Source organism: Lactuca saligna, chromosome 9, assembly GCF_052625555.1.
Source record: "Lactuca saligna cultivar CGN05327 chromosome 9, ASM5262555v1, whole genome shotgun sequence".
In the NCBI taxonomy this organism is placed as follows: Eukaryota; Viridiplantae; Streptophyta; class Magnoliopsida; order Asterales; family Asteraceae; genus Lactuca; species Lactuca saligna.
Genome location: NC_136425.1, coordinates 11,116,199 through 11,128,742, shown reverse-complemented (window position 1 = coordinate 11,128,742; position 12,544 = coordinate 11,116,199).

Below are 12,544 nucleotides of genomic sequence, written 5' to 3'. Positions count from 1 at the left end.
AGAGGGTGAGTCAGCAGTGAAGGGCTCGGTGGCAGCAGCGGAGCGAAGCAGGCGGCGGTCTCGGATTGGTCGAGCCATCGGTGCGAGAGGGTTGCGACACGCGTTGCCAGCTCCTCCGATGACTAAGCTGCTTCGGACACGGGGCGAGATCCGGATGAGGGTGACATAGCTGCTTCGTAGGTCTCCGGTTTGGGCCACGTCTCCGGTGACGCACCTGCTTCGTGCGAGGTGACGTGGCCGGTACTATTCATTCGAAATTCTTCGATTTTCGGGCCCCGAACTTCTAAAATCCATAACTTTCGCATACGAGCTCCGCTTTTGACGTTCTTTATATGCGCGCGTAGCTAAAATTACGCTCTACAACTTTCTTTTAGACTTCATCGGCTATTTTGACTTTATTTTTAATATTATTATTTTTAACAGATCGGGACAGGAAAATCCGTTAAAAATTCATAACTTCTTCATCCGACATCCGTTTTCGTCAGACTTTTTACCGTTGTACTACATATGACGAGACCTTAGATTCTCGTTTAGGATGTATCGGTAAAATATCGCTCGATCTAAAATTCGAGTTTTAGTTGTCTACTGCTAAGTTGAAACTTCGAAAAATCATAACTTCCTCATACAAAGTCAGATTTTGCCGTTCTTTTTATCGAATTTCTTGGTTTAACGAATACTACGACTTTCATTTAGATTACTAAGGCTAAAAAATTAGTTTATCAAAAACTCACTTTTTACGTAATTGGGTGTCGTGCCGGTTTTGTCGCAGATTTTCGGTTGGTCATAACTTCTTCGTTATAACTCGGATTTTGACGAGGTTTTCGCCTACAAGTTTCTAACGAGATTCTCTACAACATCAAATAATAAAATCTTACTTATATAAAATTTTATATTTTCGCTAAATTTCACTATTTGGCTTTTAATTGGAATCTCATAAGACTTCCAATATTTTCTGAGTGATTCTAAACATAGTTTTACTTTATTTCTAATAAAAACCATCTGTTAGAAATCAACACTCAATTTTACATAATATTTCACAATTTTATTCATTACAAAACATGATTTCAAAACGTGTATGTTACAGAGTTCCCCCAAAGTACCACCACACAAACATATATCAACATGCATACTAGGTCTATAGCTAACATACTGAATTACCCCTGATTCCACATCATGAGTCTGGCTTGCCTTCCAGCCTAAAGATCATGTCTGGCTTACTCCTGAGCCCACAACATAAGTCTGGCTTGCCTCTCAGGCCCACAACTTATGGCTTGCTTACTCCTCGATTTATTGGATTCTGCACAAAGCAATATCGCCTCAACCCAACCAAACTATGTCGATGAATACATATCATATGACATATATCAAGTAAACAAATAATCATATAACCAGTTAACAGAATAACATGCAGATCTACATATGACTATCACATAACAACATCCTATATACCAAAACTCAGTTCTAACAGATCAATACAGCATAGCAACATCCTCAAAACCAGGATACATAGTCCAGTGGGCCGGAATTGGTGCCTTTGACCCATCAATACAGTGAAGAAAACTCATCTCTCAGCCTGAAAAAAAATAGTTGAATAGGTCACTGCTCTGAATATCATCTCTACCAGTCACATATACATCAAATAATGACCAATCTCAAATATAACTCAAAATACTAAAAATAACCTTATGTCAAATCCTAGTTAAAGTTAAAAGTCAAAGAAGTCAAATGAGTCAACTCAGCTCAGTACGCCCAACGTACTCAGCTTGTATGCACGAAGTACTAGAGCATTGACCAAAAACTGGTTGTTGACTTGGTACATGCAACGTACCATATAGTACACCCGATGTACGCACCTGCCACATTTTTCTTCTATAAAGGGCTTAATCCCTTAAGCCCTTTCGTCCAAAATCCATATCTAGTCCTCAAATGATGTCCTTAATCATAAAGTTTCCAACTTTATGATCTTGCATGGCTATTAAGTGCTCAATACCAAAAACCCTAACTTCTTAACTCATTAGGACATCATATTTCATGCATGGAATGAAACAAAGGTCCAAGATTATATTTTTATGACTATAAATACTCCAAAACGTCTGAAAAGAGACAACTCATATGATTTAGAGTAACCCATACTCATATTACCAAGCCTATTGGACCAAAGTGAACACAAATCCATGGCTAACAAGATCTAAAGGAAAACTTCATCAAGGTCAAAGCTTTTTACCTTAAAGTGGTGCAAAACGATGATGTGCTTCTAGATCCAAAGTGCTCCAAGCTTCCAAAATGCTTTCCTTTCCTTCTCATTCATCTAAAAACACCAAAACACACACTAATGGCTCAAGGATACTCTCAAAATAGATTAGGGTTTGCAAGGGTCGAATATTAGGTTGGAGGCTGATGAATGAAGGGAGCCTTGAGAGTTAAGGATGTATAAATAGTGCACAAACCCTAAATATTAGGGTTTTGGTCCAGGTCATGTACACCCAGCGTACGCAAGCAGCCCGCATTTTCTCATCAAAGTGTCAGGGGACCATTTTTCCAAACATTTCTCACACCAAGGGTTAAAAGTGTAAATAAATGAATATCCAGATCTTACATAATGTTTACTATTTTCATTCAAGGAATAGAAAAAGAAAAAGGCGACTTCATACTATGTTATTCCTACCAAATGTCTCACGGTTAATATTAGAAGATACATCAGGATGTTACCGTAGTAAGAATGGATACGTCCTTTTGTTATATGTAAAACTAAAACACACGGAAGCAAAAAAACGTCAAACGTCCATGTTTTTATTGTTTTTAATCAAAAGGATTATCACGTCCCTCTTACCTAACTGGTGTTTGTTAATTTGTTTTAACCAAATTTAGTAAAATATGTATTTTTTTTCTCATTTTTGAATACAAAATTCAAATCCTAAAACATAATTATAACGGATAAGTGATTATATTTGTATGTTCTACTTTGTAATACAGTCGTTTTGGTATATCATACATCCAAAATGGATTTAAGCTAAATGTTAAATTAATCCTTAAAGTGAGGATATTGGAAGAAGTAAATAAATGAGTTTATTGAATACTTATATAATAAATGCTCTATTTTGCACGTGCAAAAGGATGCAAATTAGAACCAAATTTGGTTGGGTTCATTGAACTTTTGTGCGCGAGCGTACAACATCGTTCGACCAGAAAAGTCTATGGACTTTTTTTTTGCTAATATTTGTTTCTTTTCGTAACTATAATTGTAACTAATATTACAGTTTGAATACATATTAAACACTAATGTCGGTTTCAATTTGTGCATTTAAATTTGGTGAGTAATTTAACACTCTTTTCTTTATACATTCTTAAAAGTTTTTAATAATATTATACAATATTACCAAAAACTAGTCTAACAAAAACCCCAAGTTTTGTTTCCAAAATATACAAACAAATGTACAAAAATATCACAACCATAATTAAAGCAACAAGAATATATCAGTACAAAAGACTATGTCCAGTCCTCGTTCATCTTGCTACTACTTTCGCTCATCCTACGACTTTGTACCTGATCCTCGAATACATAATAACAACAAAACACATATCTGACAATTTTTTGATGAGTTATAAACAACAAAGCATAGTAATATCATAATAAATTATGTATATTTGTTTTACTTATCATGTTCCATTTGGACTTAATGACATCTTGTTACTCATAACGCTAACTGTTACTAAGATAAATTCACTTAAGCAAGGCCCCGCAAAACTTTAATTAATATAAAATTTTGATTACATATTAAACACTAATGTCGGTTTCAATTTTTGTATTTAAATTGTAACGATAACTGTAATATCCGTTTCTTTATACATTCTTAAAAGTTTTTAATAATATTATACAATATTACCAAAAACTCGTTTAACAAAAACCTCAAGTTTTGATATCACAACCATAATTAAAGCAACAAGAATATATCAATACAAAAGACTATGCCAGTCCTAGTTCATTTTGATGCTACAATTTCTCATCCTACGACTTCATACCCAATCCTGGGATACATAATAGCAATAAAACATGTATCAGACAATTTGTCTGGAGAGTTATAAACAAGAAAACATAACAATATCATAAAAAATTATGTATATTTTTTTCATTTATCATGTCCTAATTGGACTCTTGTTACTCATAATGCTAATCATTATTAAGAGAAATTCTCTTAAGCAAGGTCCTGTATACATAATATTGACATTTTCCGGTGAACAAATCATTTGGACAAGGCCTTATAATTGGTTCCCATACGGACCCCTACGCAACCAACAACCACTTTTACGATATCATCACTTAATCACTTATTTAATAATTTAATCAATTCACTACATGTTCAATATGTTAACTTATCGTAACATTTTATTTATATAATCACATTGAGAATTATAAGATTCATATAACATTACATTAAGCATACCTTACGATCATTGAAGTACTTAATTTTAGACTATAATTTTGTGATAGTTTTAAAACATGCATATCTCATTCGTTTAAAGTCGTATTGGCATGAGGTTTTTTCCATAGTATAGTTTATAGTTTGTACATGATTTTAGACTATAATTTTATTATTTTTGGGTTTATATTCATTGACTTATAGTGTCTCAAAGTTGGGATATCAAAGCTGGAAATTTTATGTTTTTCAGCTTTTTTTATATTCTGTGATAGTTTTAAAACATGCATATCTCATTTGTATGAAGTCTGATTGGCATGTGGTTTTTTTCCAGAGTGTAGTTTATAGTTTGTACATGATTTTAAACTATAATTTTGTTATTTTTGGGTGTTTATTCATTGACTTATAGTCTCTCAAAGTCGTGATATCAAAGCTGAAAATTTTATGTTTTTCAGCTTTTTTTGTATTTTGTGATAGATTTAAAACATACATATTTAATTCATTTGAAATCGAAATAGCATGCGGTTTTTTCCAAAGTGTAGTATAGAGTTTGTACATGATTTAAGACTATAATTGTGTTACTTTTGGTTTCATATTCATTAATTTATAATCTCCCAAAGTTGGGATATCAAAGCTGCGATTTTTTTTTTCTCACCTTTATTTTTATATTTTTTGAAATTTTGAAACATGCATTCTACCCACTTTACTTGGTTCCCAGAGTTTTCGGTTTTAGACCCACTTTACCCGGCTCCATTTGACCCACTTTGGTATTTCTGGGTTTTCCGGTTCTAGACCCACTTTACCCAGTACTTTACCCGGGACCGAACCGGAACCGGTTCTTATATACCGGTCCGGTTTCCGGTTCTAAAACTGGGTTTTCCGGGTCCGGGTCTACCGGTGCATGATATATCGTAGAGTGTCTAAATCCAATGGTCGTGTTGCATGTTCGACTATATGCCACTTTACCTTTAGCACTCCAAAAGCACGTTCCACATCCCGACGTGCTCTTTCTTGTCTTCTCTTAAAAAAATTGTATCGTTCTTCAACCGGGTGACGGAATGCCTTCACGAATGCAGAATACTAAGGATATATTCTATCTGTAAGGTAATACCCATATTTGTATTCGTTTCCATTCACCGTGAAAGGAGCATCTGGGACTTTTCCATTCAATAGATCGTCGAATATTAGCGACAGATCAAGAACGTTGACGTCGTTGTTGGAACCCACAACCCCAAAAAATGCATGCCAAATCCATAAATCTTGAGAAGCGACAGCCTCTAACACCAACGAAGGTGATCCGTGATGACCACTTGCGTATTGCCGTTTCCATGCTACCGGATAATTTTTTCCATTTCCAGTGTGTGCAATCAATGCTTCCGATAATTCCGAGAAACCCATGGCGTTCTTCATGCGCCGCATACAATTCTTGCAAATCATGCAACGAAGGTTTCCGCAAATACACATCTCCAAAAGTTTCAACAACTCCCCTTGACAATGTATACAAAGTCTCTCTTGCGGTTCTTGCGGACATTCTCATATAATCGTCCATGGTGTCGGGTGACTCCCCCATAGCCATCAAACGAATGGCCGCAACACATTTATGCAATGTTGTAAACCCTCATCTACCTCTTGCATCATATCTTAATTGAAAAAAAATCGTACCTAAACATGAATTAAATACAGTTTAAAAATATATTGCATATGTTGTAAAATTAAAGAAACATGCGGTACATTTTTATTTATTTTGTATAAAAGTATAGTAAACAAACGATACCGGCTTTCAAGGCGTTGACGATTTGTAAGAACACATCCATACTCAAACGAAATCTTCTTTTGAAATAATGATACATCATCATAAAGAAAATATCGTCATCTGAATCATCAAACAAGTTGAAAGGATCCATATTTTAATTGAAGATAATTGAAATTATTTAGAGAGGAGAAGAGGAAGTGTGTGAAATTTTTTATAAAATGGTAGGTATTTATAGGGTAAATTGTTTTTTTTATAGTTAATTTTTTTTAAGACCGTTGCAATTAAAACGTTTGCAAATGGTCAAATTAACTTCGTTTCATCCAGTCGTGGCGCCAACGAGATCCAATCTCGACGAGTTGCAACGAGCATCATTCTCCCCTTATTTTTTTATCATTCTTATCATTTTAAGACAGAATTACAAAATAGGGAGAGAAGGATTCGAACTTGGGATCTCCTTAACCCCTCCTTATTCAATCAAAGCTCTAACCAACTAGGTTAGAACTAATTTTTTTATATATTTCCAAAAATTAATTAATATTATATAAAAACGTAAACAATTAGTAAAAAAACATATTTAAAAAAATAATAATAAAACAAAATATATTTTTAGCGTATAGTAAAAATATATTTTTTACAAAAAATTTACTTGTTTTTATTTACGTATTTGTTTTACATAAATTTTTTTTGTAATGTATTTAAACAAATATGTTTCGTATGCTATGTTATTATATTGCTATGATCCTAAAACATATTTTTACGTTTTAATATAAAAATAATTTTTTATTTTCTTTCACACAGAAAAAAAAAATATTTTACGTATAAAATATGTTTTTTATATATTTAAAAAATATATTTCCGTATAAACTGGTTTTTACGTAAAAACATTAAGAACGTAATAACATAACGTAAAAATATGTTTTATGATTAAATCAAAACGACTTCTATTTTTTACGTAAAGCAAACTAAAGACGTTAACATAAAGTAAAAATACGTTTTCATATAATATGTTATCACGTTAACGTTTTTTAAGTAAAAAAAAAAACGTTATGTGGGTGAGGGACCAATCACCCATACGTAAAAAAAAACGTCTTTAGTTTGCTATACGTAAAAAATATATTTTTACGTAAATGTATTTTTACGTAAAAAAACGCATTTTTAGGTATAAAAAAAAATAAACGCATTTTTACGTTAAGTTAACGTCTTTAGTTTGCTTTACGTAAAAAATATACTTCGTTTTGATTTGATCTTAAAACATACTTTTACGTTATGTCATCACGTAAAAACATTTTATACGAAAATGTATTTTATTAAATATCTAAAAAAATATATTTTAAACGTAAAAAAAACTTTTTTTTTCTATATGAAAGAAAAAAAATGCATTTTTATATGAAAACGTAAAAATATGTTTTAGGATCATAGCAATGTAATAAGATAGCATACGAAACGTATTTGTTTAAATACAATACAAATTTTTTTATGTAAAACAAATACGTATAAAAACAAGTAAATTTTTTGTAAAAAATATTTTTTACAATATGCTAAAAATATATTTTGTTTTATAATTTTTTTAAAAAATATGTTTTTTTTTTATTTTTTATTATTAATTATTTACGTTTTTATATAATATTAATTAATTTTCGAAAATATATAACAAGTTCGGCTCTAGCCTAGTTGGTTAGAGCTTTGGCTAAGGAGGGGTAAAATCATTCTCCCCTCATTTTTTTTTATCATTTTAAGACATAATTACAAAAATAGTCCCTATGGTTTACCCAAAGTTGCGAATCTAGTCCCTTTATACTTGAAAAAACGAAAATACCCTTGCTAATTCAGTCCCTAACGGCTGAATACTAACAGCGTTAGTAAAAAGGACCATTTGTGCAAGTTTTGCAAACCACAGGGGCCATTTGAATAAAAAAATTAATAGGGACTGACTTTTTTACTTTTGGCAAACCACAGGGAGCATTTTATAATTTTATCTTTATTTGATTAAATTATTTCTAAATTCCTATTGGTGTATTCATGTACACAATAGTTGTTAGAAACATTTGAACCTAGTTCTCTCTCCCTCTCTCTCTTTCTACATATATATATATATATATATATATATATATATATATATATATATATATATATATATATATATATATATATATATATATATATATATATATAGAGAGAGAGAGAGAGAGAGAGGGAGAGAGAGATAATGACTACAATTCTATGACCACCAAATTTCTTATTGACCATTTAGCGAGCACTTAGTAACAAGTATAGCATTTGTCATTAACTTAAAGTAAACAATAATTGAAACCGCAAAACCGAATACATCGCCAACATAATGCGGTTTAGAACTCTCAGCGTGCGATTTGCAATTTTTAAATAACTCAAACCGCTTATAGGGTATGGTTTTGGCCCTAAACCGCACCGTGCACACCCCTGATCATAATAATATAATTAGATTGAAATCTTATATTTCTCACCAGGTTTCCTAACCTCACTCACTCAATTTATATGCATCGTGTGGTAGTGGTGTTAATGTTGTTGGAGCTTGATTAGGATGCTGAATGATTTAAAGAGACAGCCAGCAATATAGTTCAAGGCCGTTAGATCTCGACAATGTAACTTATATATTGTATTGATTATGACATCTTTAGAATTTTTATATTTTGAAACATCTTTACTCTAGATATTTTAATAAAACGAGACAACTATTTTCTACAAACAAAGTTAACATGGTTTTGAAAAGGTAAATTTTTTTTTTTTTTTTTTAATTTTCGGTTCTGTAAAATAGGGGATATGACAACTATCCTTTATTCCAATCGCACCAAGCTCTTTTCTTGCATTCAAAATCTCCTTAACATAACTCTAGATGTTTGGAATAAGATTTGGTTAGTAAAAATGAAGTTTAACTCATTACATATATGCCTTGCACGCGTTGCGTCCTTGTAGTGTCACGTCTCCTCTAAATCACCTCACGTTTCCCCCTTTTACAATGACATCTACTTTCTACCTCGTGTCACACCACAACCCTTATGCCGCATCACGTCCAAAGTAGATTGCCCAAATTTTCGTCAACTTTATCACCCAATAACCATAAAAAAGAACACATCGCGTCATCCAAAGGATGCGTCGTGTTCCTTGCATTTCCAATTTTATTGGTCATATTATGAACACATCATTTATAACTCTTTGTACATGTCAAACTACAGATCCTACCATTCACTTATGCTTACTTCTATACAAGATAATTACCTCAATTAGTACATACATAAAATGTATACACCAAAATGCATCCTAAGTTATTTGTTTCTAACATTTAGACCAAAATACCCTTTTGGTACCAACTTACATACACATATTCTTTTAGATATCAAATTCCACTTCCAAAGGTTTCCAAAACACCTTACATACATATTTAGAACATATAGCGTCACTTATACTTTTACTAAAATTGTCAAAAATGATAATTTCCCTCTTTACACATAAAACGTGTCACTACGTCATTATTTCCAAAAAATGTGATTCGTTACAGTCACAATACCGCCATTAATGTGTCGATTATCTTTTGTTCAAGACCACCGTTTGGAGATGCAAAAAAACCAAAATCGCTCTATTCTTCTTCTCCGTTGCTATGTTTTTCCTTTTCTTATTGCTTAAAGGTAAAATCCAGACCTTCTATAGTTTCGGATGGTCGCAAAGAACAACTTTAAATTTATTGTATCATGAGAAAGTAACACCCGGTAGCAGAATTTAAAAAAAAAAAAAAAAAACGTGTTAAACAAAAGCCTCAACAGTTTCTAGTTTCATAGTTCGTACATTTTGTGTAATATAGTTCCTAGTTTCCTACAATGTTTTATTGCGCTCATTGAAGATTCTAGTGATAGTTTCAGTGGTGTATTTGATAAAACACAAAGAAGCAAAGGAATGTCCGATTTTTGGGTGATCGATTATCTATTTGTGGCTATTGGTCAAGATTTTTTTGGGTGATCAATCTTTTAAAGTGGTCGATCATGTAACATCTCCAAATTGTTTCTTGATTGGTAGTTAATTGGTATTACGATATTCCAACGTAATAGTGACCTAAGTAACACATGGACGAAGGTAGCTAGATGCTTACTAGATTGGTTGTTAATTGTTATTAGTTGAGTTTAATCATCAAATTTCCGGTTGGTCCCGGTTATTTACCAGGAATCGGTGGTACCAAATCAATTTGGAATCGGAACCGTATTTTCATAACCGGTCCCGCTTGTTGGTCCAAACGGGTCAAACGCTCACCCGTAGTAGGAATTGTAAACGTTTTTCTTTGCCTGTTCGACTACTTTGTGGTTGTTCTCTATATGGATTAGGGCACAAAAAATAAATAAAAGATGCAAAATGGTTTTTTTTTTTTTTGACGCTAAAGAACTTTATTGATCCACCTATGATAAAAATGATATTGTTTTCGCTACATCATTACGCTTAGGTCGCGTTTTAACCGGGGAAATTAGCTATTCAAAGTGAGAATGATATTTTTAAAAGGCAAATAATAGTTTGTTACCTTCATATATGGTGATTTTTTTAGACGGAGTGTATTTTTTTAAACACTAACAAAAGTTGACTATTCTTTTACCTATTACGACATTAACTCTTTAAAATTTAAAAACACTATAATATTTATAGGCGAATTAGATATTAATTTGATTTTGGTGGAAGTATTAATCTATGTTGGGCTGCAATCAACAAATTATAAATAAATACTTAAATGGTGTTTGGTAGGATTTCACAATTAAGATTATTAATTAATCTTTTATATTTGTCATTATGGTCCAACTATAAATATATCATAATTTTAATTATTTGATTTTTAGTTGGAATCTCACGGGTGTATTAGAAACCAAATAGGAAAAATAACCTAAATTATGTTGGTCTTTGACAAAAGTATTTATATTATATTTATTAGGGATTTTGTTATATATATATATATATATATATATATATATATATATATATATATATATATATATATATATATATATATATATATATATATGTTCAGGTTCATTTGAGACTATTCTAATTTTGTGAGATCGTGAGACCAAATCTAAAAATAATTTTAAAATGCAAAATAAACAGAAAAATCCAAAAATTCTTTTTTTAAATATTATTTTCGGAACTTGAGTTAACTAAAAACATAAAATAATAAAATAATAAAATAATAAAAAAAATAAAAAAAATCTCGTTTTTTTTTTTGAAAAATACGTGAAATATTTTAAATAGAATATTACACTGACATATTCTAAAAAATAATTTTAAAATGCAAAATAAATGGAAAAATCTAAAAATTCTTTTTTTAAATATTATTTTCGGAACTTGAACTAACTAAAAAAAATAAAAAAAAATCCTATTTTTTTTAAACTGTACATATTTTAAAAATAATTTTAAAACGCAAAATAAATGAAAAAATCAAAAAATTCTTTTTTTAAATATTATTTTCGGAACGTGAATTAACTAAAAAAATATAAAAAAAATATAAAAAAAATAAAAAATGCGTCTCACGGTCTCACTAAATTAAGCCGTCTCACATGAACCTAATCCTATATATATATATATATATATATATATATATATATATATATATATATATATATATATATATATATATATATATATATATATATATATATATATATATATATATATGGGAAAAGTGAATATATCCTTAAGGGTATATATGGTTAGGTACCAAAACACATTATAATACATCATTTTGTTTGATATATTAATTATAATGTTCTTAAACTTCAATCTTTAACTTGATTTACTTTTAAAATTTTCGAAATTTCACTATTATCATTCTGTTATATCACCTTTATTTGCCGAACATCTAATAGGCTATATATATCGTAGTTGAAAATGTAAATTATATAATAGGAAGATAAATGAGTACGTTATAAAAATAATGAAAGTAAATCAAGTTGGAAGTTAAATTATAAAAATATTGGATAATTAAAATGTATTATATAATATAAAATGACGTAGTATAGTGAGTATGGGTACCTAATCTTATATACCCATAAGGGTATATTCAATTTTCCGTATATATATATATATATATATATATATATATATATATATATATATATATATATATATATATATATATATATATATATATATATATATATATATATAGAGAGAGAGAGAGAGAGAGAGAGAGCTGAGTTACTGTGGGAACTAAAAAAACATGTGAATATGCGAATTCATAATCAACACATCGTTTTTAAAAACCAAAAACATAATTCTTCTCTAAATGATGCGTCTAAGCCATATCTAGGCTACAAAAAAATTGACATTTTTTTTTCCGAAATTTGCATGTATGCAAAATCAACAGTCATGT